Below are 27,986 nucleotides of genomic sequence, written 5' to 3'. Positions count from 1 at the left end.
GGTGCTGTAATTGTGTTATGCTAACCGCCATGCCACTTTGCCGCCCACAGATTGTATGAGTGTACAATTGATTTTTTAGGCTGGTCGTCAAGTGCAGTTCCAGGCTTACAAAGAGATAATTCCATGATGTCCCTCCATTATGAGGTCAGACTTATCGGGTCTGACTTACCAGATGAATCTGCAGTTAATTATAAACGCAAGAGATTCTGCAGTTGCTGGAAATCTGGAGTAACACACAAAACTGCTGGAGGAATTCAGCAGGTCAGGCAGCATCTATGGAGAGGAATAAAGAGTTAATGTTTCAAGCCATGGCCCTCCTAACCAATGGTCTATGGAGAGGAATAGCATCTATGGAGAGGAGTGACATTTTGGGCCGAGACCCTTCTCCAAGAGGGTTTCAGCCCAAAACGGCAGCTGTTTATTTCTTTCCATAGATACTGCCCAACCTGGTTGTATGTTTCTCTGAATCTGAAGTTATTTAGTTCAAATCTCAGAAAACTGGAGTAAAATCGTGCTCAAATCCTAAGTGAACATCCAAGAAGACTGTCAGGCCAATAGAGATGTCCCTCGTACTTTCCATAGTACTGTATCAGCAAAGAAGGTGCATTTAAAGGTGCATCTGCAGTATTAAGCTGACCTTAAACTAATCTCTGGCATTAGCAATTCTTTCTGCTCTCCCTCACCCCTCTCTACATTAGTTTCTTCAGAGTTAACACTCCATCTGGTTTAGGGAGTTTGCATCATGAGTCACTCACACTTCATTACCAAGTCTTGAGCCTCCTTTAACACAGACAGATGGAGCCATTCAGAATCAAATTAATTTCAGATTAATGCAATCTGGACTCACTCCAGTCAAACTACACAGTGGAGTTTAAAGCCCTAAACTGAAATTGAACGTTCAACTCTTTGGCGGGCAAACCCATTACTCGGTTGACATAAAGTAATCCCACACCTCCAACGTATGCTGTCCTCTGGGTTTAGTAAACACTTCAGGAAAAAGAAACAGTCTGCATGTTCCTCAAGTCACTATGTGTGGTCGGATGTGAATGTTTCATCAGATGCTCGATGATAGAACAGATGAGATCTCCCTCTATCTAACCTCAGACCTCAAAATCTACCTGTGCACATTTCTGTCTGCCTCAGTTTCCACCCCCCCACCCCCCCCATGGACTCTGTCTACTGCAGTTAAGTAACAATCTGCCCCTATTGTTCAGGGAGATTTTGAAAGCAGATGTTGATAGGATCTTCAATAGTGAATGTGCCAAGTGTTCTGGAGCGGGGGCAGGAGAGTGGGGTTGAGAGGGAAAAATGGGTTGGCCAGGGTTGGATGGTGGTAGACTTGATCGGCCAAGTGGCCCAATTCTAATGGTCTTATACTTCCCAGAAAAGCAGCCAGCAAAATCACAGACTCCACTCTCCTCTCCCCTCTCCCACTGGACAGAAGGCGCAAAGGCCAGCGTATATCCCACTGTTATCAGACTCGTACTATACGAGGGGTGACTGATAAATTTGTGGCCAAAGGTAGAAGGAGTCAATTTTAGAAAACCTAGTACATTTATTTTTCAACATAGCCCCCTCCTACATTTACACACTTAGTCTAGCGGTCATGGAGCATACGGATCTTGGATTTCCAGAAAGTGTCCACAGCAGCAGGGGTGATTGATAAGTTTGTGGCCTAAGGTAGAAGGAGATGAGTTATTAACTTCAAACTTTCTGCATTATCACTCAAAGAGTTGACCTGCATGTGCACGTGCATGTAACGAGAGCTGTATAACTCATCTCCTTCTACCTTAGGCCATGAACTTATCAATCACCCCTGCTGTGGACACTTCCTGGAGGTCCAAGATCCATATGCTCCACGACTGCTGGACTAAGTGTGTAAATGTAGGAGGGGACTATGTTGAAAAATAAATGTGCTAGGTTTTCTGAAACTGACTCCTTCTACCTTACGCCACAAATTTATCAATCACCCCTCGTAACATGGATTCTTGGCTTCAAGATCTACCTCGTTATGATTTTGCACTTTACTGTTTACCTGTACTGCACTTTTTTTTGGTAGCTTTTACATTTTTCTCTGCACTTTTATTGTTTTATCTTATTCTAGCATAATATACCATGCAACGATTTGATATGTATAAACATCTGTGTACGCATGAACAGTCTACAAGACAAGCTTGGTACACGTGACAATAATGAGGCAATACTAGTGCACTTAAATGTAACACTATATCCTGCACTGTGACACAAAAGATTCTGCAGATGCTGGAAATCTTGAGCAATCACACAGTGTGCTGGAGGCAATCAGGTCAGGCAGAATCTATCCCCACCCATTCATCCCCCCCTCTCCTGGTCTCAGTTATTACCCATCACTTTCCACTTCCCCCATCTTTTTATTCTGACTTTTGCCCCCTTTCTTTCCAGTCCCAATGAAGGGCCTTGGCCAAAGTGTTGACTGTTTATTCCTCTCTGTAGATGCTGCCTGACCTGCTGTGTTCCTCCAGCAATTACTGATTTTGTTTACTTTGAGATACAGCAAGGCGACAGGCCCTACAGGCCCAATAAGCCTGCACCGCCCAATTATACCTCTGTGACCGATCAACCTTCTAACGCTTTGGAATCAGGAAGGAAACCAGAGCACCTGGAGGAAACCCATGCAGTCACAGGGAGAACGTACAACCTCCTTATAGACAGCTGTGGAATTGAACCCAGCTCACTGGTGCCTTAATAACTTTATGCTAATTGTAACGCTCTACTGTGTTACTCTGGATTTCCAGCATTTGCAGTATTTCCTGTGTTATTAGATACAAGGAAGTTGAAGGGTAGTGGACGAGAACAGGAAGTGGTGTAGAGGTCAAGGCCAGGTTGATCATTACATATTGGAGTAGGTTTAAGGGGATGGGTGGCCTCCGGCTCGTGATTTGTACGTTCTAAAAGTAGGTAATCTTAATCAGCAGCTTTGTAACCGAACTGTACTGTCTGGTAAGTTGGCTTGCTTTGCAAACACTTCTTATGTAAACATTTTCAGAACGGTGAAAATTGAGGCCATGTAAAGTCAAGTGTAACAAAGGGAAATTCATGAGAGGTCGACATTTCCCCAGTGGTTGCACCTGTGATTACCAAACATTTCAAGCTCTGTCGCCAGAGGAAGGGAAATGCTCCCAATTCAGTTGCTTGGGCAAGGATGTATCATGATGTTTGTTCCTGGCACCAGAAGATAAAGTGCTCCAATATGGGCTACAGCAACTGCTTGAGAATCTCAAGAGGGTAATAAACAGTTAAACCCCAGTCACACAGAGGCCATTTTGGATCTAGTCCAGAAAAATCATTATAATGAAACAATAAAGAGTTGCATTTATGTGGCACCTTCCACATTCCCATCAGGATGTTCTAGTCTGTCACCATTGTCTCTCTAGGCACTGGTCAGTGCTAGCAATAAGAACATACTTGATAGGAGCAGAATTAGGCTATTTGGCCCATTAAGTCTGTTCTGCCATTCCATCATGGCTGATTTATTATCCTCTTCAATCCTACTCTATCTTCTTCGATTAACCTTTGACACCCTTAATAATCAAGAACCTATCAACCTCTGCTTTAAACTTGGCCTCCACAACTGTTTGTGGCAATGAATTCCACAGATTCACCACCCTCTGCTGAAGAACTTCCTCCTCATCCCTGTTCTAAGGGGAAATCCCTCTATTCTGAGTTTGTGTCCTTTGGTCCTGGACTATCCCACTATTGTAACCATCCTCTCTGCGTCGACTTTATTTCAATATTCCATTGATTTCAATGCGATCCCTCCTCTTTTTGGGAAGTATAGACCTAGAAAGTGTATGACTGTGCAGACTCCAGCATAGAAGAATCATTCATTGTGAGGGAATTCTTCTCATGGTCGATGACCCTTACCAATTTGTACAGAGGTACCATCCTATCCAGAATGCAGGTAGGGTAGCAACTTCTCTGCTCAAGACTACAAGAAATTGCAGAGATCAGTGAATGCAGCTCAGTCCATCACACAAACCAGCCTCCTCCTCATTGATTCTCTCCACACACCCACTGTTGGCATAATCATGGACCCTTCCCATCCCTGGTCATTCTCTTTTCTCGATTCTCCCTGTAGTCTTGGCATCATTCTATAGATGTGCCCAGATTACAGATTACCTTTCATTCGTGCAGCCATTGTTCTGACCTTTTTACCCACAACATTCTGAACTGGAACTAATCAAACTGTAGTCCTCCTGGCTCAAAATCACTATTGACTGGCTCAAAAGACCTTGACCAATGAAGAACGTGTTTTAAAGACACTAATTATCAGTGGATACAACAAAGTGCAGTCAGATCAAGGTGAATCAAGAACTGTTATACATTCCCAATCTGAGATTTGAGGTCATTAAGCAATTAAAGTATTACTAAAACCTTAGCACATGTAAAGGCTTAATCAGAAATCCCAGCCAATTAAGTTAACTCGCGCTGGCTGATGCCAAGAGATTTGGCCTGAGCTCTCATCCTTTAAGAAACATGTCACTTAACCTACTTTGGGCACAATATTAAAACTATCCAACTTATCAAAAAAAAACCCTCTACATTTGTTTATTATTGATGAAATTAGATGCATGGAATTGACCCCCTAACATGATGGTCAGGTAATCTTCATAACACTGTGTCTGCACTTTCTTCTGGGATGAACCTCAGCTGAGTCCCATTCACCTATATCAGAACTCATTCTCTCTCTGACCACATCATAGTCATTGAACACTACAGCACAGAAACAGGCCCTTCAGTCCATCTCATCTGTGCTGAACTATTATTCTGCCTGGTCCCATTGGCCTGCACCTGGAGCACAGCCCCCCACAACCCTCCTATCCATGTACCCATCCAAACATCTCTTAAATATTGAAATCGCACCCACACCCAGCATTTCCATTGGCAGCTCGTTCCACACTCTGAGTGAAGAAGCTCCCCCTCATATTCCCCTAAAACATTTCACCTTTCATCCTTAAACAATGACCTCTAATTCTAGTCTCACCCAACCCCATGGAAAAAATCTGCTTACATTTACCCTATCTACAGCCTTCATAATTTTTTATACCTCTATCAAACCTCTCCTCATTCTCCTACGCTCCAGGGAATAAAGTCCTAACATATTCAGCCTTTCCCTATAACTCAAGTACTTGAGTTGCAGCAATATCCTTGTTAATCTTCTCTGTAGAAGAGACGTCAGTCCATCTCTTCCCAGATCTGAAAAACATGCCGGCTGTTAGGTTACTTGGTCACCATACATTATTCTTAGGGTAGGGGGGTGGCTGAAGAATGAGGGTGAAATTGATGGGCATGAGCGTGAGAATAGATTATAGAATAAAAGTGAACAAAACAGAATTATTCTGAGAGCCAGCAATAGTCTTGACGGGCCAAATGGCCTTTGCCTATGTTGATAATGAAAATTTCTTGGGTCAAGAGGGTTATGGAGGACTGATACATTTCCTTTTTGACAAATCAAGTTAGAGTTTAATTTCATTCAACCACACACATGAATAGAGCCAAACGAAGCAGCTTTTTTTTTGCTTAACAAAACACCTCAAAATTTTTAACTGGAGGACCATTTTTTTCCCTCGGCCTCATCTTGTTTCCATACTCACTCAGAAAACTCAACTAGCAAGATTTTACACTTTCATTCAAGACTGCCCCATTTAATTTTCAAAACAACGGAAGAGTAAATACTTCCATGGGAAAGGGCAAACGGCAAAAGGCATTCGGGATTTTGTAAAAAAAAAAGCAAAGCCTGAACTAGCACAGTATTATTATAACCTATTTAGATACACTCTGCAGAAACCAAAATATGATAAATCCCTTGAATGTTTTGCTTTAATAACTGAAAATGTTCAATTTAGCCGAATGCTAATAAAGTAAAACAAAACACCCCTGGTTTGAATTAAATATAACAGGAAAATTATAACTGTATGGTGCTGGAAAGCTGTTGGGAGTGTAATACATAGACTACTGGTGACATGGTTGGGATGTTAAGGTATCAGAATAAGATTTATTATCACTTGCATATGTAAAGATTGATGCTTTACAGCAGCAGTACATTGAAAAGACATAAAATTACTGTAATGTACAAAAATAAGATAATAAACAAAAAATAAGGAATATTAATTCATGGACCATTCATAAATCCGATTGCAGACAGAAACAAGCTGTCGAGTGTGGGCTTCAGGCTCCTGTATTTCCTCCCCAATAGTGCTAATGAGAAGAAGACATGTCCCGAATTGTGAGGCTCCATTATGCCTGTGATGGTGCTGGCAGAGTGTACAATCCTCTGCAGCCTCTTTTGATCCTGTGCATTGGAGCCTCCATACAAGGTGGTGATGATCTCTACTATACAACCGTAGAAATTTGTTGGGCCCGGATAGATCCTCTGAGATGATGTCTAGGAATTTAAAACTGCTCATCCTTTCCACCATTGATACCTCAATGAACACTGGTATTTTCTTACTAGCTTACTTAAACTTACTAGCTTACTAGCTTAAATCTCTTACTAGCTCTTTCTTCAGTTAGTCCTGACGAAGGGTCTCGGCCTGAAACGTCGACTGTACCTCTTCCTAGAGATGCTGCCTGGCCTGCTGCGTTCACCAGCAACTTTGATGTGTGTTGCTTGAATTTCCAGCATCTGCAGAATTCCTCGTGACTGGTATTTTCTCCCATTTTACCCTTCCTGAAGTCCATAGTCAGTTCCCTGGTCTTGCTGACATAGCATGCGGTGTTGATGTTCCAACACCACTTAACCAGTCAATCTGTGTTACTCTTGGATGCCTCCTTGTTGCCATCTGAGATTCCATCAACAACAGTGGTGTCGTCAGCAAATTTTTAGGTGTCATTTGAGCTGTAACCAGCCATGCTCAAGAGTGTAGAGACAGTAGAGCAACTGGCTGAGCATGCATCTTTAAAGTGTACCTGTGTTGACTGACAATGAGGAGCAAACATTATTACTGATGCTCATTGGTTGGGGTCTCCTGTCAAGGATCCAGTTATAAGTTATACGTGACAATAATGAACCATTTTACTTGGTATGGAGGCTTGGTATAGAGACTTGGTATAGCGCTGAGGAAGCAATGCGATTGTAGCAGGACATAGACAGATCGGAAGAATGGGCAAACAAATGGCAGATGGAATACAGTGTTGGGAAATGTATGATAAAGCATTTTGGTAAAAGGAACGATAGTGCGGACTATTATCTAAATGGGGAGAAGGTTCAAACATCAGAGGTGCAGATGGACTTAGGAGTCCTCGTGCAAGACTCCCAGAAGATTAATTTGCAGGTTGAAGCTGTGGTAAAGAAGGCAAATACAATGTTGGCATTTATTTCAAGGGGAATAGAATATAAAAGGAAGGAGATAATGCTGAGCCTTTATGAGACACTAGCCAGGCTGCACTTGGAGTATTGTCAAGAATTTTGGGCCCCATATCTCAGAAAGGATGTATTGTCCAGAGTCCAGAGGAGGTTCATGACGATGATTCTGGGAATGAAGGGGTTAACATACGAGGAGCATTTGGCAGCTTTAGACCTGTACTCACTGGAATTTAGAAGAATGCGGTGGGGGGGGGGGGAGAGAATCTCATTGCAATCTACCGAATGTTGAAAGGACTAGATAGGGTAGATGTGGGGAGGATGATTCCTATGGTGAGTGTATCCAGAACTAAAGGGCAGAGCCTCAAAATTGAGGGGCGGCCTTTTAGAATGGAGGTAAGGTGGAATTTTCTTTTGAGCCACAGAGTAGTGAATCTGTGGAATGTTCTACCACAGACTGTGGTGAAGGCCAAGTCAGTGGGTATACTTAAGGTGGAAGTTGATCGTTTCCTGATCAGTCAGGGCATCAAAGGATATGGCAAGAAGGCAGGTGTATGGGGTTGAGCGGGATCCGGGATCAGCCATGATGGAATTGCGGAGCAGACTCAATGGGCCCAAGGCACTCCACACGCTTCCCATGTCAAACCAGGAAGAAACTCTAAAGAGTAATCATTGAGAAGCAACTCAAATAATGAGTTTACTCATTATCTAGCCCCACCAATTCAATTTGTGCCACAAACAAATGTCAAGGGCTTCCAAATGATACCATTTCTAACACGTCAATTTAAAATAAAACTGCAACAAAAACACAGAAAGACTAATGTAAAGTCCACATTTGACACATGACTGCAGAGGTTCCTTTTGCTCGGTTCATTTCTTTCCCAGTAGACAAATTTGCTTAAGCCACAAAAATTGCTTTTTCAATGATCTACCACAACATTCAATTCAGACAACCTTCAAATAATTCCCAAATCAATCAACACCAATCTCTGAACAGCTCAAGCTAGTGATAGGATCAATAGATTTACTGATCAAAATGTAAATAAGTGGAGAGCAAAACAGGGTAGCAACCTGTGACTGGAATAATATCATAAAGGAAAAGGAAGGCACACTATCATAACTGACATCTTTTGAATTCCAAGTCAAAGATCCATTAAATAGGAGACTGGAACTAGATGTTATTTTAGCTTTGAGGCGGCTCGAGTTAAAATGGTTCCCTCAAAGAGTCAGCTCTCTGTACTATATTCCTTTAAGGTAACAAAAGCGAGATTGCTAAGAAAAAGATAAAGAAGGAACAAACAAACAAACTGCCAATTGATCGCAATTGGATCAGGCAGCATCTGTGGAGGGAAATGGACAGTTGCTGCTTCAGATCGACACCCTTCACCTGGACTGAAAGAACAGAGGGGAGGTAGCCAGGAAAAAGAGGCGGGAGGAAGGGGTGGAGAAAGATCTGGCAGGTGAATGCAGGTGAGGAGTGGAGATGGGCAGATGGAGGAGGGAAGAGTTCCAGCATCTACATTCTCTTGTGTCTCCAGATAAAAAAAGAGCTGATTGAGAGGGTGCTTGAAAGTGTTCACACTGGGGAAGGATTGTAGCTCCATTGTCTCTGCAATGAGTCCCAACAATGACCAGACTCAGACATTCACAATGAAATTCTGAATTGCCACATGAAAACATAGATAGGCATCTCTAATGACACCAAACTGAGGCTCTATAAGGCATTGGTCAGAACACATTTGGAGTATAGTGTGCAGTTATGGGCCCCATATCTAAGAAAGAATGTGCTGGCTTTGTAAAGAGTCAAGAGGAGGTCTACAAGCATTATCCCAGGAATGAAAGGGTTAACACATGAAGAGCACTTGATGAGTTTGGGTCTGGGATCACTGGAGTTTAGAAGAATGAGGGGAGATCAATTGAAGCCTATTGAATATTGGAAGTCCCAGATAGAATGGATGCATAGAGGATGTTTCCTACAGTGGGAGAGTCTAGGACCAGAGGGCACAGCCTCAATACAGAAAGATTTCCCTCTAGTATAGAGCTGAGGAGGAATTTCAGAGGGTGGTGATTCTGTGTAATTCATTGACACAGACAGCTCTGGGGGACAAGTCATTGGGTATACTTAAGTTGAGGTTGATTGATTCTTGGTTAGTAAGGGTGTCAAAGGTTATGGAGAGAAGGCAAGAGAATAAGGTTGAGATGGAAAATAAATTAGCCATGATCGAATGATTGAACATATCCAATAGGCTAAATGGCCCAATTCTACTCCTTTATCTCAGAGTTTATTCTGCAAAAGCAATTTTTGTTCATGTCAAGCTGTGAATTGCTAAAATAATAACAACTTCACCCTTGTTGAACATTGTATCACCACCTCTCTGACATTTTTGGTGTGGCACAAAGAGGTGATATAAGATGATACAGCCCTTCACTCATACGTCAGTCTCAATTATACGGAGATAAGGTCAGAGGCAACAAGTTATTGCTTAAAGCAGTTTTCACCACAAGGAATTTTGGTTAGCAGGAGTGAATTCCTGCTTATTGACGGAACTAATGATAAGTCTTCAAGAACAGCTCAAAACTGCAATACTCTTACATTTTTCAACTAACAAGAAACAGAAATGCATTAGAAATGGAAAGTTTAGGCTAACTAATTTAAAAAAAGACATATAAATCTTCAGCCTTACTCAATACTTCACATCATATGGCAACAATTTTGGAAAGTACTGGTGCATGAAAGAAGACATCAATATCATGTTTTGGGTTGCTATGGCAGTTTGGAAAAATATAACACTGCCTTCGAGGGAAAACATTATCAGCAAATTCTTTGCCAAGTATTATTGAAAAGAAGAGCTAGTTGTAAAAATTTTGGATCAGAGAATGGCATGTTGTAACAAAGGGGTTTGATGGACGAAGTCACTTCCTAAATTATTTGGAGTAGATTTAGACTTGGATTATTGGGTCCAGGCTGTTTTATTGCAACTGAAACCATTTAACAATTCCCTGTGCAGATTGTGGAATTTTGTTACTGGAGAATATGACAGAAAAATGGAGTAATGAGAGACAGAGTTATGGCACTGCAGAACATCATTTCTTACACACAGGTAGATGACCGCTCCTCCCCTTCACAAAAACTAATAACCTAACCTTTTACAAAATGCTTCATATTTAAAGGAATAAAACACAAAAGTGGAGGAACACAGCAGGTCATACAGCATCTATGGAGCGGAATTAACAGTCAACGTTTCGGGCTGAGACCCTTCTTCAGGACATGGCTGAAACATCAGTGTCTCGCTCCAAAATGTCATCTGTTCATTCCTGATCTGTCAAGATCATCCAGCGTTTTGTGTTTGTTCCTCTGTATTTCCACCATCTGTAGAAACTGTCGTGTTTACTTCATGTTTTAAATAAAACTGTCTTTAAATAAGAATAGAGCAGATGTGTCTGAACAGCAGGGAATTTAGATCCTAATCCAAAATAACTTTGTTTCTACTTTTCCAAATTTGAATTGTTTTCATTTTTTGAATCAAGAGAAGGAATGGTAACTCTCATCTGCCTATAACCCTCCTCACTTGGATAAATCTATCACTGACTGATAAACATTGACAGTTTATTCCCCTACTGAGGTCCTCCAGCATTTTGCATGTGTTACTCTGGATTTCAGGCATATGCACAATCTCTTCTGCTTATGATATAATATTGCACAAAATGAGGCCAGTTGACCCATTTAGCATGTGATAGCTCTTTTGAAGGACAATCAGGATGACATAACTTGCTGCTCTTCATATTCTGATGCAATTTTCCCATCTGTAAGGAACCCATTTCCATTTTTCAACATGGAGACAGATGCCCTTTATCAAAACACTGGCGAAAAAAATCCCCAGCTGCAATTCCACACTCCCGGAACCGCTCTCATAAAACTTCTCCATACAAATCCAGAAGGAGCAAAAAACTATCACTACACCAGCTTGATCAACAGCAAGGGGGAGCAGACTACAGCCTGCCCTGGCAGGTGTACTCAATCCAGCACACGGATCCCAAATGCAGTATCAGTAATATTCATACAGAAATATGGATGGTGATTATTAGTAAAGTGGTATTTATTTTCTTTTCTTCTGAAGGGGATCTGTTTGCAATATCCAGAATATTTATGTATGCTCGATACTAATCAAATCATCAAGCAAAATTTTAATGTTGCCTCACCATGAACCTGTAGCCCTTGGTTACTGAGCTTTTAACTAGTGGAAGCAGTTTCTCCCCTCAGACCTAAAGGTTAAGCAAGCTCAAGACCATGAGAGTTTGTAGATCCAATTCCCATTTCCCTCAATGACAGGAACTGAGCCCCATTTTACCAACAGTTTTCATGGAACAATTATAGACCTCGAAAGAAAAATACAACTTTACCTCCAGTAGTCTTTCTCCGAGTGTGTTAAGCACAGCTTTCAACTGCACAGGGATAATTTACATTTTATTGGAAAATAAATTTGTCTTACCAAAATAGACATACAAAATTACAGTCTAGTTCCAAGGACTCTGGTGTAATTCATCACACTTATACAACAAACTGCATTATTTCTCTTTACTTCAGGAGATACTGCTTCATTGTGACAATTATCCAAACTACATTATGTTTAAATAATTGTAGCTACCAGCAATTCCTCACAGTGAAGTGAGCTGCAAGATGTGCTGGTGGAGAAGCAAATTTAAATGCCTGGGCAAAGGCAGCATCTTGCAGGTGTGAGAGGTCAGGAGTTAATTAAAATAGCAGCAATCCAATTTTTATTTCACAAAGTCCTGCACAAAAGTCTCACTCTTTTATTACAGTTTAACTACCGGATTGCAAGGGCTTCTGAGGGCTGGATCAAAACAATAGATGTTCCTTCCCAAGAGAGATCATTAATGTCAAATTATGACTAATGATTGCCAATGTTGTACTGCTAATGAACTGATATTACTGATAATACCTATTCTGCTAATGTCATTTGCTTTCAATGCAGAGATATCCTCGGTAGCAGAAGAGAATGTACACACCAAGATCCAGATGCTGCAATACCTAAAGAGTGATGTGTAGCAGATGATTAGCACTTTCCCCCATGACTTTTGAAGTCAAAAAGGGCTCCTTTCCTGTACATTAGAATCAAGTTCAACCATATACCTTCAATGGCCACTTTATTAGCTACCTCCTGTACCTAATTGGGTGGCAGTGTGGAGATACATCTCCACCAAAGGAGGTGTAAGGCACTCCTTCCCTCCGCTAGCCTGCGGGTCTATCTTGAGCACAGTGTAGCACCTGCCCAGCCCCCAGTCAGGGTCACATGGGAGCAGGTGATGGATGGGTGTATGAACAGCTGCTGCATATAAACCAGTCCTGGTTATGAGACCACTGACACCAGGCAGACAATCTCTGAAGAGAAAAGGGTAATGGCTGGGGTCACTCGTCTTATAAAGATACTGCCCAGAAGCAGGCAATGGCAAACCACTTCTGTAGAAAAAATTAACAAGAAGAACCATGGTCACAGAAGGACCATGATCGTCCATATCATACAACACGGCACATAATGAACTAACCTGCACCTAACAACAAGCCCGCTGAGTGTATGTTCGTGCTCTTTTGCTGCTGTAGCCCATCGATCTCTAGGTTCAACCACCATTCTAATGCAAAGTTATTTGAGTTACTGTTGCCTGACTGTCAGCTTGAACTAGTCTGGCTGTTCTTCTCTGACCTCTCTCATTAACAAGGTGCTTTTACCCACAGAACTGCTGCTCACTGGATGTTTTTTGTTTTTCACACTATTCTCTGTAAATTCTGGAGAATTGTGCATGAAAATCCCAGGAGATCAGCAATTTCTGAGATACTCAAACCACCCCGTCTGGCACCAACATTCCATGGTCAAAGTCACATAGATCATATTTCTTCCCCATTCTGATGTTTGGTCTGAACAACAACTGAAACACTTGACCACTTGTATAGATGTATTTGATAAAGTGGACACTGCACTGTACATTCATTAGGAATTTACTGTGGTGTGTTGGCACGACATACAACAAAAAAAAACAATATTCAATAAGTACAAGCTTAAAAAGTTATATTAAAAACTGAAGCAACACACACAAAAGTTGCTGGTGAACGCAGCAGGCCAGGCAGCATCTCTAGGAAGAGGTACAGTCGACGTTTCAGGCCAAGACCCTTCGTCAGGACTAACTGAAAGAAGAGCAAGTAAGAGATTTGAAAGTAGGAGGGGGAGGGGGAGATCCAAAATGATAGGAGAAGACAGGAGGGGGAGGGATGGAGCCAAGAGCTGGATAGGTGATTGGCAAAGGGGATATGAGAGGATCATGGGACAGGAGGTCCGGGGAGAAAGAAAAGGGGGGGGGAACCTAGAGGATGGGCAAGGGGTATAGTGAGAGGGACAGAGGGAGAAAAAGGAGAGAGAGAGAAAGAATGTGTGTATATAAATAAATAACGGATGGGGTACGAGGGGGAGGTGGGGCATTAGCAGAAGTTTGATAAGTCAATGTTCATGCCATCAGGTTGGAGGCTACCCAGACGGAATATAAGGTGTTGTTCCTCCAACCTGAGTGTGGCTTCATCTTTACAGTAGGGGAGGCCGTGGATAGACATGTCAGAATGGGAATGGGAAGTGGAATAGACATATCAGAATGGGAATGGGACGTGGAACTGAAGCTTTTTAAGGGAATAAAATATGAGTAAATACATAAATACCATCATGTATTTACAGGACAAACAGCATTTTTAAAAAATGGTTTGAAGTGTTTATGGTGCAGTGCAGTGACGGAGCCAATATTGAGATGGACGGTAGCATAATGTTATTACAGCACCATCGACCCCGGTTCAATTCCTGCTGCTGTCGGCAAGGAGTTCTGTGTATTCTCCCCATGACTGTGTGACAAGTTAGGCAGTATCTATGGAAGGGAACATAAACATCGATGCTTCAGGCTGAGACCCTTTATCAGGACTGGGAAGGAAGGAGGCAGAAGCCAGAATAAGAGGTGAAGGTGCAGGTTTGGAAATGAGTACAAGCCGGCAGTTGATAGGTGAGGCCAGGTAAGTGGGAAGGTGGGTGGGTGGGGGTAGAAACTGCATGACCTGCTGAGTTCCTCCAGCATTTTGTGTGCACTGCTCAAGATTTTCAGCATCTGCAGAACCTCCTGTGTCACTGAATGTAGAATACGTTACGTGCATTGGAATTGTTTTATAATTGTCACATGTATCAAGATACAATGAAAAGCTTGGTATGGATCAAATCATTATGCAGAACATTGCAATAACAAAACAAAATGACGTGCAAAAGCGACTGCAAAAGTACGGTGCAGGTAAACGATGACGTACAAGATCTTAACGAGATAGTTTGTGAGGTCAGGAGTTACCAGAATCTTGAATGGATCTCTTATACATAAGTGGATTCTTGGCCTCTCTCTCAGCACAGAATTCCGGTTTTTCATAGGATCATAGACAGATGTTACATGGAAACAGGCATTTCAGCCCACTTATTGCATGCTGACCCATTGGTGCCAATTTTATGTTTATCCCTTTCCTGTAAAAAAAATTCTCTCCACAATTCTACCATCAATTGCCTCAGATTCTACCACTTACCAACACACCAGGACAATTCACCCTTGATTTCTTTAGGATGAGGGAGGAAACGCAAGTGATCACGGGAAGAACATGCAGACACCACGCAGGCAGAACCAGGAGGCCAGGGCTCAGAGACAGTGGTTGTATTAACCGTGCCATATGGGGAAACTGGGAACTTATGAACACAAAAGATTCTGCAGCTGTGCTGGAAATCCAGAGCAACACACAAAATGCTGGAGGAACTTAGCAGGTCAGGGAGCATCTGTGGAAGGGGATAAACAGTCGATGTTTTGTACTGACAGCTTTCATTTGGATTGGAAAGGAAGGGGGAAGAATCAGGATAAGAAAGTCAGTGGAGGGGATGGAGTACAAGCTGGCAACTGATTACATGGGTAAGAGTGTAATTCACTAAACCACATTTGACATCCAGTGGCCTTAACTTGACCCAGCTAGCATCAATAGTCCTGGCAAAAACAATGGAAAAACCTCTATCCTTAGCTGCTTTGGTACCACACTGACTGGTTGAGGGAGGTACCTCAATTACTAAAACATCATTCTAACTGTGATCAAACAGGAGCCTCCGTGTTCTGTACCATTAATTTTAATAACAGTTATCATGTAATGTGCCATTAGTATAATAAAAAAAATCTGCTGTTCTTCAAACAAAAGTTAATCGCCCATGAAAGTGTGTTAAGTTTAACAAATTGACATTCATTGCTCATTTAGTGGGCAAGTGTGCCCAAGCACACTCATCAACTCCTCTGGTTCAATACATCAGCCTAAAATATAACAGTATTATCATGCTAAAGGAAAGAATTGATTTGCATTTACAGAACTCATTTCATATACCCTTTAGGTTTTGCAAAGCTCCTTAGAGCCCTTGAAGTATTTGGAGCAACAAAACAGCAGAGGAACAGGCCCTTCGGTCTATGATGTTGTGCTAAGTTAATCCACTTAGTGATTACATGCCTAACTAAACAAATTCCTTCTCTCTGTACAATTCCCACAACCCTCCATCCTCTAGACATTCATGTGCTTATTTAATGGGTCTCTGAAATGCCTCTATTGTATTTGTCTCCACCATCACCACACCTTATAGCAAATTGCCGGCACACGCTACTCTTGGTATAAAACTTGTCCCACGCATCTCCTCTGAACTTTGTTGTCGCATACTCTTTACTACCAGATTTCAACCCTGAGGAGAAAAGATTCTGAATGTTTACCTTATCTATACCTTTCATAATTTTAAGCACTTCTATCAGGTCTCCCCTCAGCCTCTACCACTCCAGAGAAAACAACTCAAGGTTTGTCCAACCCCTCTTTATAGCACAAACAAGAGAAAATCTGCAGGTCCTGACGAAGGGTCTCAGCCTGAAACGTCGACTGTACCTCTTCCTAGAGATGCTGCCTAGCCTGCTGCGTTCACCAGCAACTTTTATGTGTGTTGCTAAAATCTGCAGCTGCTGGAATTCCAAGCAACACACACAAAATGCTGGAGGAACTCAGCAGGCCAGGCAGCATCTATTGAAATAAGCACAGTTGACGTTTCGGCCCGAAATGCTGAGTTCCTCCAGCATTTTCTGTGTGTCCCCCTTTAAAAAACAAGGCTTCTAAACCTTTTTCTGCACCCCTTCCAAAGCTTGCACAATCCTGATCTGGAGGTGGTGGTCACTACAAATATGGTAGGTTGGGAAATGAAATCTGAGGACCGTATAAAACATGGTGTTCTATTAAAAATCCCAGTTAATCACAAAATCTTTTGAAATACATAGTCTCTGATGCAACCTGAAACACTGTTTGTCTCTCTGCAGGTGATGTCCAACTTGTTGAATAGCCTGTCTTGGGCCGAATGGCCTAATTCTGCTCCTATGTTTAAACTTCATTTGTATCCTCTCTCAAACTTATAGCATGACACAGACCCTTCAGGGCACCCGGTGCAGGTAGACCAAAATTCCTATCTAAGTAGTCCCATTTGCCTACACTTGGCCCACACCCCTCCAGACCACGTCCATCCATGCACCTGTCCAACGGTCCATTTACTATTAATGCAACACCTCCTCCAGCAGCTTGCCTTCCGGGTGAAAATGTTGACCTCCCACCTCCAGGTTCCGATCAAATGTTTCTTCACTCTCACCCCAAACAAACACCCTCCCGTTCGTAATCCTGGGGGGAAGAAAAAGACTGCCTACACCCATGCCCCCAACTGATTATTAATCAGCTCCACAAGATCACTGCCCATTCTTCCATGCTCCAAGAAACAAAGTCCAAAATCTGCTCAACCCCTCTCCATAACTCTGACCCTTGAAACCTGGCATCATCCTAGCCTAGTTCTAGTGTGCTCGTCCTACATATCATACATCCAGCATCTGCAGCTCTTAACATCTGTGAGCATTAAATGTCAAGTCAGTACCCTTCTCACTGCATTCACTCCAGTTCAGTCCCCTGGAACTCGAAAGGTGAACTACCAACATAAACTACAACAACAGCACCTCAGCTCTCGACAAGCCAGAGTCAAACTTTTGGACTCAGCATCAAGTTCAATGTTTTCAAACAATGATTCTGCATCTCCAGTTTATACCATCTCCATGACCATCCATCCCTCTACCATCTAGCACTTTATCCTTCAACGCCTCCTCTAACTTATCCTATTCACACTCCTTCTCCTTTGTTCCATCGTCTCCCTCCAACCACTTTTCTATATCTTAAAATATGTTTACCTCCAACATGTTCCACCATTTCCAACAATTTCCTTTTTAATTTCAGGCGAGAAACACTGCTGAATGTCTATCATGAGTTATTTTTATAATTCCTGGCCCTCTGTTATTTGGGGTCAATAATAGACATTGAGTCCTAGCTGTCTACGCAAGCCAGGGCAGTACGATATGGAGAGCAAGCTGTCGCCCATGCAGCAAGCTCCCCCTCTCCATGCAGCTGATGAATCCAAAGGAATGGCAGGACCTGAAATGTTAACAGTGCAGAATTAAAAACCTTCCAACCCCAGCAACGTCTTTTGAAATCTTCCTTGCACCCTCTCTGTGTAGAGACCACAGAAGTCAATTGAAATGGTGACAGAAACAGAAGGGGGTGAGGCCACGGAAGATGATGAAAATTTTAAGAATGGGTTGTTAGTGGCTGATGTAACTTAACAAGCACAGGGTTGCTGCGTGAATTGGATTTGTTATCAAGGGAATTGTTCTGTAGTTGAATTCTGCCTTGGGAGATATAGGAGAAAACACCAGACAAATATAATCTTTTTTTTGTCAATCTAATTCTAGAAAATGTACAAAATAATTATCAGATAGGCTAAAAAAAACACAAAAAAAAGATTTTGTGTAAAACAAGTTCTATTTGAAAGCACTATCGACCTTTAACACAAAAGCATTTCACTAATTAGCATGCATTGGAAGAAAGAGATGTTACTGCAATCCACACCAGGACAAGTTCCTGTAATTCGCCGCCTCCATTTTCTTTCTGCAGTCAACACTTCCAGTACTGCTCTGCGATTGTGGTCCATAACTGGGATAATTACTGGCCTTTTCAGCCTGTCTCTCTGCATTCATGTCCTAACACACTGGGAATATCTGGTGACACAAGCAGGCTCGCTAATGGTGCGCACCACGCTAAATTAGCACATTTGAAATGCCAGAGGGAAGAAAGAAAGAAAAGAAACTCGGAAATGTATCTGCAAATTAGATGGAATGATTTGAGAAAGCTCTTTAATTGCGTGCTTCACGAGTCCCTTTTCAGTACGGATTCTGAATCTCCCCAGTGGGAACCCAATTCAAAAATAAAGACCATAAGGCATAGGAGCAGAATTAGGCTATTCAGCCCATCATGACTGATTTCTTTTTGCTCTCAAACCAATTTTCCTGCTTTCTCCCCATAATCTTTGATGCCCTTATCATCAAGAACTTATTGACCTCCACTTTAAATGTACCCAATGACTTGGCCTCCACAGCTGTCTGAGGCAATGAATTCCACAGATTCACCACTCCTCATCTCTGTTCTAAATGGACATACTTGTATTCTGAAGCCGTGCCCTCTAGTCAGAGACTTCCCCCACTATGGGAAACACTCCATGTTTATCTATTCCAATCTAGATGAAGGGCCTTGACCAAACACATCCATTGTCCATTTCCCACCATAGACGACCTCTCACTCACTGAGTTCCTTCAGCTGCTCATTTGTTGCCTCAGACTCAGGCATCTGCAGACTATTTTGTCTCCATTTATATACTGCTCTTCAATTTCATTCACATGGATGACATGTTCTTCTGCTCTGGAAATTGGGCTTGGAGGGTAGAGGATATTGTATGTCACATGACCCAGTCACTTATTTCCAGTCACACGTACACTCATTGGCCACTATAGCAGGTACACCTGCATGTTATTGCAAATATCCAATCATGTGACAGCAGTAACTCAATACATAAAAACATGCAGACATGGCCAAGAGATTCGGGTGTTGTTCAGACCAAACATCAGAACGAGGAAGGAATGTGATCTGAGAGACTTTGACCGTGGCATGATTGTTGGTGCTAATTAGGGTGGTTTGAGTATCTTAGAAGCCGATGATCCCCTGGTATTTTCACGCACAATGGTCACTAGAGTTTACAGAGAGTGATATGAAAAACCAAAAAAAAAAGTGAGCAGCAGTTCTGTGGGCAAGGACACCGTATTAATGGGAGCGGTCAGAGGAGAATAACCAAGATGACTGGAAGGTGACAGTACCTGAAATAACTACATATTACAACAGAGGTGTACAGAAGACCACGAACACAGGCTCAGTGGCCACTTTAATAGGTGTATGAGGTAGAACTCAGGTAGCTGTGGGAACTGTAAAATTCCATGTTAGATTAGTTTAATTTGTCCCATCTACATTGAAACATCAAAAATACAGTGAAATGTGTCATTTTGTGTCAATGACCATCACAGTCTGTGGAAGTAGTGGGGCAGCCTGCATGAGTTGTCATGCTTCTGGCCTCAATATAGCATACCCACAACTTACTTACCGTAATCCGTACATTTTTTGGAATGTGGGAGGAAACTGGAACACATGGAGGAAACCCATGCAGTCATGGGGAGAACGTACAAATCCCTTACAGACAGTGATGAGAATTAAACCCCAACCTCCCGACACTGGCACTGTAAACTATTATGCTAACCACTTGCTACCATACTGCCCTTGCTTAATGGAGAGAATTTGGCCACCTTCCAGGCACGTATGCGGAGACCTCGCTTTCCCCTGAGCCATGTGCTCTGTGTGCTTTTGCTCTTCCTCGGCACAGGTACTTTGATGGTACAGGAAGGAAGATTATACAAGTATAGGTGTTCTGTTATCAGTAAAAGCTGATTCTACACACAGAGACAAGGTCATTGTCAGAACTGATAAATAGCCAAATTCATTTCTCCTCACCCCTCTGCCTTTATCCTTCACTCCAGGATCATTTGTCCCTTTGATCCCTGCTGAGTGACCATGCCTCAATATTATTATCAAAGCTCACACATCAGCCTAACTCCCAATGACCATCCGCACACATAACATGACCTCTACTACTTCGACAAGCTATCAAGCAACAAGCGCAAATAGAGCAGTCAATTGCTGCAGAGTAAAGGGTAAAATTGCAGTACTGCACTTCTGCTGATGAATTCTTCACCCCATAATCTCTTGCAAGCCTGAAGAAAGGAGTCAATGTTTCTGAAAGAACTTCCGATTGGCAACTCATGTAGTTAGGAGTCTGTAGTTCTCCCTGTGACCGCGTGGGTTTCCTGAGGGTGCTCTGGTTTCCTCGCACATTCCAAAGACGTATCAGTTAGTGTTAGGAAGTTGTAGGCCTGCTAGCTTGGTGCCGGGAGCATGGCAGCACCTGCAGGCTGCCCCCTGCGAAGTGTCCGACTGTGTTGGTCGCTGACACAAAAGGACACATTTACTGTACATGTGACAAATGAAGCTAATCTTTTTCACTCTGAATGCTCAAACAAAATGGAAATGAACACAGTGATTGCTGCTTAAGGGTACACCGCGTAATATTTGCAGGAGCCTGTCAATGCCCTCTCCAGTCTTCAGGCATGGTGGATCAGTAAATACTCAAACAGTTCCCTGGGATCAGTTCATACTCTCAAGGGCAATTGGAATAGATGAATACTCTGAGGGTACTCTGGACACAGAGGACAATACAACCAACAGTCAATCAATACTGACAAAAGTACAGTAGCTGGGGGCCATCAATATGCTGTTGAATGTTTCATTCACTAGGAAAGTTTAAAGGAGGTGTACAGGGCCAGTTCTCTCTTATATACAAAGAGCTGTGGGTGCCTTTAACATGCTGCCAAGGTCAGTAGTGGTGGAGAAAGATCCGATAGAGTTATTTAGGAGGGTCTCAGATAGGGATGTAGACTATATGCATGCAGAGTGGATTAGTTCATTAGATGCCTTGTGGAATCAGAATCAGGTTTATTATCACTAACATTCCGTGAAGTTTGTTGTTTTACGGCAGCAGTACAGGCATCACATAAAATAAATTACAATACAAGATATAAAGTGCCTATAGAAAGTATTAACCTCCACCCTGGAAGTTTTCATGTTTTATTGTCTTACAACATTGAATCACAGTTGATTTAATTTGGCTTTTTTGACACTGATCAACAGAAAAAGACTCTTTCATGTCAAAGTGAAAACAGATCTCTACACATGGATATAAATTAATTACAAATATAAAACACAAAATAATTGATTGCATAAGTATTTACCCCTTAAATATGACATACCCAATTCATCATTGGGGCAGCCAAATAGTTTTATTAATCACACTACTAGTTAAATGGAGATTATCTATGCAGTCAAGGTGTTTCAATTGATTGTAGTAAAAATACACCTATATCTGGAAGGTCCAGCTACTGGTGAGCCAGTACCCTGTCAAAACTACACGCTGAAGACAAAAGAACACTCTAAGCAACTCCGCAAAAAAGTTATCAAAAAGCACAAGTCAGGAGATTGATACAAGGAAATTTCCAAGTCACTGGAAATCCCTTGGAGTACAGTTAAGCCAATCATCAAGAAGTGGAAAGAATATGGCTCAGCTGTAAATCTGCCTAGAGCAGAGCATCCTCAAAATCTGAGTGACCGTGCAAGGAGACCAGTGAGGGAGGCCACCAATAGACCTATGACAACTCTGAAGGAGTTACAAGTTGGGAGAAATTGCACATACAACTCTGTTGCCCGGGTGCTTCAACAGTCGCAGCTTTATGGGAGAGCGGCAAAGAAAAGCCACTGTTCAAAAAATACTCACATGAAAGCTCAGCTCGAGTTTGCCAAAAGGCATGCGGAAGACTCTGAAGTCAACTAGAAGAAAGTTCAATGGTCCGATAAAACCAAAATCAAGATGTATGGCTATCAGACAAAACGCTATGTTTGGCATAAGCCAAACACTGCACATAATCAAAAACATACCATCCCTACCATGAAACATGGTGGTGGCTGCATCATGCTGTGGGGATGTTTCACTGCAGCAGGCCCTGGAAGGCTTGTGATGGTAGAGGGTAAAATGAATGCAGCAAAATAAAGGGAAATCCTGGAGGAAAACCTGATGCAGTCTGCAAGAGAACTGCAACTTGGGAGAAGATTTGTTTTCCAGCATAAAGCTAAAGCCACTGAGAAATGGCTTAAAACTACAAAGTTAATGTCCTGGAATGGCCAAGTCAGAGTCCAGACCTCAATTCAATTGAGAATTTGCAGGAGGACTTTAAAAGGGCTGTTCACTCATGATCCCCATGCAATCTGACAGAGCTTGAGCAGTTTTGTAAAGTAGAATGGGGGAAAAATTGCAGTGTTCAGATATGCAAAGCTGATGGAGACCTATCCACACAGACTCAAGGCTGTAACTGCTGCCAAAGGTACATCTACTAAATTCTGATTTGAAGGGAGTGAGTAAATATGCAATCAATTATTTTGTATTTAATAATTGTAATAAATTTAGACCAATCTGTAGAAATTTGTTTTCACTTTGACATGGAACAGTCTTTTCTGATGACTAGTGTCAAAAAAACCAAATTAAATCCACTGTGATTCAATATTGTAAAACAATAAAACATGATAACTTCCAAAGGGGTGAATACTTTTTATAGGCACCATTATTGTATGTGTGTGTGTGTCTCTCTCTCTCTCTCTCTCACACACACACACACACACACAGAATATATATTGTATGAAATAAATAAGTAGTGCAAAAATAGTGTGGTAGTGTTCATGGGTTCATTGTCTTTTCAGAAATCTGATGGAGAGGAAGAAGCTGCTCCTGAACCATTGAGTGTCTGTTTTCATGTTCCTGTACATCTTCTCCAATGGCAGTATGAGAAGAGAGCAGGTCCTGGGTGGTGGGGGTCTTTAGTGATGGAGACTGCATTTTGGAAGCATCACCTTTTGAAGATAACCTTGATGGTGGGGAGGCTAGTGTCCATGATGGAGCTGAGTTTTGTATAAAAAATTATTTGGTTCACTAATGTCATTCTGGGAAGGACATCTATGTGATTCCATGTCCACAGGAATACGATTTTATCTTAAATGTCTACTGCAATGACCAAGCAAGTTATGATTTAACTGTGACATTATTAAAGCTGCTGTACATGTGATATATAAATCTCAATCTGAATTCTAAAAAAAATAGAATACAAAAGTTTGCATCCTTCTGAATAACTTTGCTACATAAGAATTATGGGCCGTGTGGTAGTGTGATGGTTGGTGTAACATTATTACACCACCAGTGACCCAGCTTCAATTCCGTCACTGTGAGGAGTTTTTTTTTTAATGTTCTCTCCGTGACCATGTGGGTTTCCTCTGGGTGCTTTGGTTTCTTCCCACATTCCAATCACCCACAGGTGAGTCAGTTATTTGGTCACATGGCTGTAATTGGGTGGCATGTGCCTGTTGGGCTGGAAGCCACCCAATTACATGCTGTATCTATATATTAAAATAAAACAATTTGTTACAATAGTTCATACACACCTATAAATAAGCATCCAATGGAATGGAAAATATGTTGCCAGCTATCTGGAACATTGCTCAATGCACAATTAAAGAATCAATTTAAAGCACACAAACTGTTGCTGCGTAGCCATTTTATACAAAGCAAGGTTCCATAAACTATAGCATGAGAGATCAATTCATTTGTTTTGGGTGTGGAAGCCTTATAGGTGAGCTGCTAGGCAAACCCCAAGATGAAATAAGCCCCTCGCTTTATCATAATGGTACTCCATTAGAAAATACAGGAAACCTACTGACAATCCTGTGCTCATACACATTTACAATGAGGCTGATGGGTGGGTCTTTTTCAAAACGGGTTTGGACGCTGACTTTGAAAAGTACAAGAACTCAAGGCAAATATCTGTACGGGTCAACTCCAGGAAATCACTCAGGTTGCTAAACAAAAGCAGAGTTCACTGGCTTGAGACAAGTCTCGAAGTATGGCTTGTCTTGCTGTGTTGTGCATACATGAGTGTGCAGCTAACAAGACTGTGGGCTGGGAGAGACCATTCTGAATTTGCTTCTGTAACTGTTCAGAGAACGAATTGTTTCAAAGCTTTAGAGGGGAAGAAAGGGAACCTTCATGTGAAAGAACAGAGGGGACAGCAGGCACTGCCATCCAAGATTCCTTCCTTGACAACCAGGCATATTATTTAGATGCAAAACACATTCACACACAGACCCACTGCTAAAGTAATGGATGCGGCTGAAGACCCACATCTAAAACACCGGAGGTACTCAGCAAGTTAGACAGCATCTACAGAAAGGAACAAACTGTCCTGATGAAGGGTCTTGGCCTGAAACAGTGACACTTTATTCTTTTCCATATATGCTGCCTGACCTGCTGAGTTCCTCCAGTATTTCGTGTGTGTTACTCTATTCCCAGCATCTGTAGAATCTCTCGTGTTTATGAAGGCCCACACTTCAAGGTTCAGCAACAGCTTCTTCCCCAGTACAACAAGGTTCTTGAACCCCCTTGAAAAACTCTTACCACTACCTCAGACTATATTTCTTTTTCTCCGTCTCTGCACTAGTGTTGTTATGTTTATTTTGGAAGTGCAAGTCGTGTATAATTTATATTAACATAAGCTCATGTTTGTCTTGTTTGTAATGTATCGTGTAGCTGTTGCAAAAAGCTAATTTTTATGGCATTTACTTTCCAATAACGTAAATGCCAATAATCTTGAAGCACCTCATTTGCAAACATAGCTTCCATTCTTTCTGTAGGAAGATACTGGGCAGGAAGATAATGTGACAGATTTTCATTTCTATACAGCCTTTTCCATCTACTTTAGAACATACCACTGCTGTAGTAAAACTCCGCAATGGAGAGTGCAGAGGAGATTTACAAGGATGTTGCCTGGATGGAGAGCATGCCTTATGAGAATAGGCTGAGTGAACTTGGCCTTTTCTCCTTGGAGCAACAGAGCATGAGATGTGACCTGATAGAGGTGTATAAGATGATGAGAGGCACTGATCATGTGGGATAGCCAGAGGCTTTTTCCCCAGGGCTGAAATGGCTAACGCGAGGGGACACAGTTTTAAGGTGCTCGGAAGTAGGTATAAAGGGGATGTCAGAGGTAAGTTTTTCACAGAGTGGTGGGTGCGTGGGTGCCCAGTGAAGGTAGTAGAGGCGGATACAGTAGGGTCTTTTAAGAGACCCTTAGATAGGTACATGGAGCTTAGAAAAATAGAGGGCTATGTGGTAGGGAAATTCTAGGCAGCTGCTAGAAGTAGGTTACATGGTCGGCACAACATTGTGGACTGAAGGGTCTGTAACGTGCTGTAAATTTCTATATTTCTATCAACAGGCCCAAGCCCGGCTGTGAAAAGAGGAAGGCTGGGCATGGGGGTAGCAACCCCATCCTGTTTTGAAAAAAACAATGCTACAGAAAAGCCAATGAAAGCTCCAGAGACTTCATTCCTGGGAGAGGAAGGAACTTTGATGACGGTTCTATACCTGGAGACAACTTGAGAGACTGGCCCAGGACAAAGGACTGGTGAGCTGCCGCCAGTGGCCTATGCCCCAGGAGGGGTGATGGGTTTGACAAGAAGATCACTGTCATAGAGTAAATAGAGCAGCCAATAGCTTCAGAGCAGCATCTCAAAATCATCAACACAACAGACAAGCATTCTGCCTTTGTGTTGCCAAGTAAGGGATGAATATTGACCAAGATGATAAGATACAGGAACAGAATTAGGCCATTCATCTCATCAAATCTTCTCTGACATGTAATCATGGCTGATTCTTTTAACCCTGTTCTCCCTGTAACCCTTACATCACTTACCAGTGAAGAACCTATCAATCTCTGCCTTAAATGTTCATGATAACTTGGTTTCCATGGCCTTCTGTGGCAATAAATTTCACAGATTCACCACCCTCTGGATGGAGAAATTCCTTCTCAGACATCAGCACCAAGACATCAGCAAATGCTCCTGTACAGCTGTACAGTATCTGAGGAAAAACTAGCACTATTTCTGGTACCAATTAGTTCCAAATGGGAGGGATTAAACCCAGAATATAGTCACCCTACCACCATCTAAACCAAGCAACACACATCAAAGTTGCTGGTGAACGCAGCAGGCCAGGCTACATCAGCCATTACTGTCTGGTTTGGTGCAGCATCCTCTCAGAATATGAAAACTACAGCGAACTGTCAGGTCAGAAAAAAGATCATCGGCTGTTGTCTACTATCACTACAGGACTTGTACGTATCCTGGACTAAGAAGCAGGCAGGAAAAATCGTTGCAGGCATTCCCAACCCTGCAAACTGCCTATTCCAAAAGCTCTCTTGGTGCAAAGCGCTATAGGCTATTGAAACAAAGAAAAAACTTCAGCTATCTTAAAAGCTTCTTCCCCAGGCAGACAATCTGATCAACTATTCCAATTAGCAATCCTCCCAACCTCCTCTGTCCATTTCCTCAGTCACTGCACTGTAAACACTTTAAACCACTTTTTACAATGCTGCTTATATAGGAAATACATGCTGGTATTTATGCATTTAGACCACAAGTTGTAGGAGTATAATTAGGCCATTCGTTCCAATGAATCTGTTCCACTGTTCCATCATGGCCAATTTATTATGCCTCCGAACCCCATTCTCCTGCCTTCTCCCTTTATCGTTGACAGCCTTACTAATTTTCTTTGAGTAAACTTAATGACAGCCTCTAAAGCCGAAAGTGACAATTAATTCCATAGATTCACCACCCTCTGGCTAATCAAGTGCCTCCTCATCTCTGTTCTACCCTGAGGCTCTGCCCTCTGGTCCAAAATTCCCACACTATAGAAATGATCCTCTCTATGTCCACTCTTCTTAGGTCTTTCAATATTTGATAGGTGTCAATGGGATTCCCACCCTCATTCTTCTAAACTCCATTCCATATCAGTACTTCAAACTCTAACTTCATTCTTCATTAAATCCTTTATTCTTTACAATTGTTGAATGTTGTTCTTTGTTGTATATCATGCCAACACACGATAGCAAATTCCTAATACACATAAGTGAACTGGTGAATAAAGTTGGCCCTCGAATTGATCCTATCCCTCTCCAAATTCCAGCCTTGCCCGTGCCTGGATTTAAACATTTACGTCCTGTTCACTGACTTCCAGAGAGAAAAACTGCGCTTAGGTGCATTGGTGCATATATTTGCAATTAAATTATAAGGACAGTATCATCATTTAAAATAAAGCAATAGGAAAATGATTGTTTCCTGAATCACTGTTTAATGGGCTGGCAGTCAACTCACTGAGGAAATAATTCAATCAATGGCAATTGATGTGGCAGCAAGGTGCTGAATGAGAATGTTTTCCTGCATTTCACTGAGTTATTCTAATGTTCGGTCATCAGCCTTTTGAGAGCTTGTTGGGTCACAGGCTGCTTTTGGCTCATCTGATATTCCATGGCCTCAAAGGCTTTATAAAGCCATTTTTAAAATTAATCACTCTGTCTAGAAGTTTATTTCAAAGAGGGATTACAGTATATTTTCCACTTATCTATGGTGCAGATATGTTTTTTTTCATAACTGAAGCAC

The 27,986-nt window shown here is 42.0% G+C and overlaps 1 protein-coding gene across 7 annotated transcripts in view; it reads right to left on the bottom strand.

Annotated features, from left to right (window-relative positions):
- The window catches only part of celf2 (cugbp, Elav-like family member 2), an 809,970-nt gene that overhangs the window by 269,353 nt on the left and 512,631 nt on the right, over window positions 1-27,986 (bottom strand). The gene's annotated exons all lie outside the window — the stretch shown is intronic.

The sequence above is a fragment of the Mobula birostris genome, chromosome 23, assembly GCF_030028105.1.
Source record: "Mobula birostris isolate sMobBir1 chromosome 23, sMobBir1.hap1, whole genome shotgun sequence".
Lineage (NCBI taxonomy): Eukaryota > Metazoa > Chordata > Chondrichthyes > Myliobatiformes > Myliobatidae > Mobula > Mobula birostris.
This window is presented reverse-complemented; position numbering and strand designations above follow the sequence as displayed.